This window comes from Austrofundulus limnaeus, unplaced genomic scaffold (assembly GCF_001266775.1).
Source record: "Austrofundulus limnaeus strain Quisiro unplaced genomic scaffold, Austrofundulus_limnaeus-1.0 Scaffold123, whole genome shotgun sequence".
Taxonomy (NCBI): domain Eukaryota; kingdom Metazoa; phylum Chordata; class Actinopteri; order Cyprinodontiformes; family Rivulidae; genus Austrofundulus; species Austrofundulus limnaeus.
The window spans coordinates 941,151-945,307 of NW_013952525.1; positions in this window are offsets into that span (position 1 = coordinate 941,151).

Consider the following 4,157-nt stretch of genomic DNA (forward strand, 5'->3'; position numbering starts at 1 on the left):
TCCACATAGTCACTATTAAATACGTTGGAGAAATCTTGTATATACACGCATGTTCACAACTGCTCACAAACAGGTGTTCTGATCCGGGGGTTCTGACTGGTCACTGAGTGTGTATATATGTCTGTGTGTATATACAGACAATATTTATGAATGTAGGCATGTATGTATGTATATCTTTATATATGTACGGGTATGTGTATATATTTATATATGCCCTCCATGTATTAATCCATTTATTTTTCAGGTGAGCGGACAGATGTTGGGTGTGTGGTCCTGTGTTTTGTTGGTGTATATTTAACATACTTGTAATCGCTATTTCAATCTTTCTATCTTTCTAATTACTTATCTCTTTGTTTTCTCTCTGTCTCTATTTTCTCTTCACTTTAAAAAAAGTCACTGATGATGAAGAAATAAATAAACTAAATAAACTAATATTTGGTTTCGTTTTCTACTGAAGTGACACGCAAAAAAAATCATGGGTCATTCCTGAACTTCTTTAGCATCCCTATGATGAATTAAACATCTGACTGCAGTGCTTTTGATTATGATCTCTTCAAAACAACACTCTGTTGTACATTGAACACAAAGTTTCTCATTGTTCTGGTTCAAACCAGCAGAAAGACAGATATTAGTTATTTTAGACATCTCAGTGTGAACATGACTACAAAATCAATGCATACCTATTAGAATCAAACACTGGCGTATTTATGTAAGATCTTTGCGTCCAAAAAATAGAAAAATTAGAATTTATTCAAAATCCAGTCCTTTCATATTTTTTAATTTAAAGACAAAATCCTTGCCTAGAACATCTTTAACGTGCATCCACAGCTGACATGCCCTTTAATAAGAAGCTGAGTTAGTCTGGTGGAAAACGGCTTCAGCAAGGAGAATGGCTTTCATATATCTCCTTGTGTATCTAACGTCAGATTATCGAACTGGAGCACTCTGTTTGGGAAGCAGCTAAGTGGGATTTAAGGAAAAAAACATGAACCATGTGTGTTCAGATGGAAGACTGTGCCGGGCCGACTGTAACATTTTTGTGGCTTCTGGGTTGTGTTTTTTTATTGCCACAAAAGTCTGTAAATGTCAAGATCTTATACTGTAAGTGTCTGAAACTACAGAGTTGTTGAAGTCAGAGCTAATTATTTAAGACAAATCAGCTCAGTTCTTTATGTTGGTCAGGGTACTGGGAGAATTGGTAGGTTTGAGAAAGAGACTGCTGTAAATTCCTAAATCTCTCTTTCAAAAATCAACTTATATTAAACAGCAAATGTTTTGAATTCAGCACCTTTCTCATTGTAGTTAATCCTACATCTAGAGAACCCCCATTTCCCTAAAAGCTCCGTGTTTTATCCCTTATCTCAAAACTAACCAATCACTGGAGAAACTGAAATGCTTTTGAAGCATGAAGCATTCTGGGATTTATTCTTTGTTTTAAAGAAAAACAGTTGCATCTCCATTTTCTGCTGCTTAGTTGGGTTGCGTAGGATCAAAAAAGAAATCCAGACATCCGTCACCCCAGCGACCCTTTCCACCTCATCCAAGGAGACACCAAAGCGTTGTCAGGCCAGAGAGGACATATAATCCCTCCAGCGAGTCTTGGTTGGGGTCTTCCCACCTGTGGGACACACCTGGAACACCTCTAAAGGGAGGCATCCAGGCGTCTTCCTAATCAGCTGAACCACCTCAACTGACTCTTTTCGATGTGGAGGAGCAGCGGCTCTACTCTGAGCTCCCCTGGATGGAGGGAATCCTCCCCCTTCCTCTCTAACCCTAACCTCCAGTGGATTCTGATATCATTAGTCCCTTAAATGGACGTTATTAAGCGTTATCAGTCCCATACAATGGCTTCAGAATGTCCCTCCTGTGCCTTCTAAGCTTCAGATTGTCCCCACAGTGCCCCCTAGTGTGTTAATATATCAATGACATTGAATGTGTAAATAACCAAAACACATTTTAATAAATGTTTTGTCCATGCCTGGTGTTGCTCCTTGCTCTTGTAACCTCCCTACGAAGGAAACTCATTTCAGCAGAACACGCTGTCTCTGTTCCTGACATGGTGATGGACAGTGTGTCCTGCGAGCTGTAATGAAACATCTAGGATCAGCAGGTGTAACCAGCTCTCTGTGAGGATTAACACACAGCAGATGTATCCAGGATCTCCTTCTTTTGGTCATGATCCACGCCTCATGACCACAGATGAGGGTTTGAACATAGACGGACCAGTAAATCAAGAGCCCACTGAAAAACCTTTGTGGATTTTTGCTTTGTTTTTGTTCATTTCTGAGTTAGAATTTGATAATAACTTCATGGCATTTGAATAAAGGGTTTGGGTAGTAGAAATGTCTTATTAAATATTAATTAATTAATTAATTAATTCATATCGTTTTTACTTTCACATCCAGTATAGTTGTTCTCTTGCAATCTACGTGGTCACATGCATGAACAAACTCACAGGCTGTTTTAGGAAAAAGAAAAGTCTCTAAAAAGTCACCATATGTGCAGTACAAACAGACAGAGCTGAGGAATATTTTATTGTTTGGAATTCCCATGCTTCCTGCCCTTAGGACACGAGTGACATACTCCGGAACAAAACATCAACTTGCCGCACTGTATTAAAAAAATACACTTTATGAGTATTGATTGATTTCTAAATACTTTGTCTTTGCTTATTTGACATATCAGGATATAAAATTCTGTTTCAGCTTGCATTGTATCAACTCTATCACAATAAAGGAATTCATGTTACTTGTTGTCTTTGATGCCAGAGATTTACACAAAGATTGTGAGAAAAAAATGAAGTGGCCATTGTGGTCAAACCTTAAAGGTAACATTACGCACAATGTCATGCAGAATTGCAAAATGTCAGACTCAAAACGTGTGTTTTGAATGTTTAACTCTTGGCTACCACATCAAATTTTATCTCAGAATCTGTGTAAATAGAGTCATAAACATTTATGTGTTTTCTAAGGTCAGTCGGTTGTGGTTGCCATCTTAAATTAAAAGCTAGTCAGTTGTAGATGTACGTTCAGTTTTGATTTCCTGAAAGTTTCATTAAATTCGGTCCAATTGTTTGTGAAATATTTTGTGTTCAGGTGGTCAAATCTGCTTTCTGTCCCCAGAGTTGGGACCAAACATTCAGCTTTTATGCACCAGATATTTATGTTGAACAAATTCCCACAAAACTGCCGGACAGCTCAGACTGTGTGTTCTTTTAAAACAAGGTTGAAGACTGTTTTATTCACTGCTGCCTTTGATTATTGCACGAAAAATTATTCAATGCATCTTAGTTCAATTTCAGCTCTTAATTAGAGTTTGCTTTTATGTTTTATCTTAAGGAGTTCTTTCTTTGAGTGTTTATAATTTTACATTTAGTTTTTTTTATAAAGATTTTACTGTTCTTTTGTATTTTATCAAGATTTTTTGTGTGTAAAGCACTTTGAGTTGTCTTGATGTGGAAATGTGCTGTACAAATAAAGCTGTCTTGCCATATGGTTGTCATTTTTGCTCCTCCCTGTTGTCAAAGATGCTAACAGTGGACGGGATGGGTGGGTCACGGTTTAGTGATATTCACCCCCATGTTTGAACCCTGTGTACCTCCACATGGTGGTGGGATGCTGTCATTTAGCAGGTACAATAATCTGCATGCATTATGGGAAATGTAGTTCATGTTCAATGCTGGAATTAAAGCAGCATACACTTATTTTAAGACATTAATATATCTTTGAAGCAGTATAAAATGTCATGGAAGTCTTAGAATTTGACATGTAGACTGACACAATTTTTTTTTTAGATCAAGTAAAGGGAAACATTGGAATCATTAGACAAACATTGCACCATTATTACTATGTTGCACTGCCTTTGGCTTTTCTAACAGCTTTGAATTCTCTGAGGCATGGACCTATGACACTCTTCATCAATCTGGCTCCAGCTCCCTCCCCCTCCTTAGCTGCTCCTTTTGCAGAGTGGTTTTTTGTGCGCATGCTCGTGTGTGTTTTTGTAGGGAGAGTTATTTATGCAAATAACTTACCTGCATCTTCTCATAACTAGGCTATGAGAGAAAATTTTACCAAGGTTTCTTCTCATTACTTAATATTTGTCTGTGCAAAGTGAAGTGACACAATGATTTTTTGTCCGCCTATGTAGTTAGAGAAGTG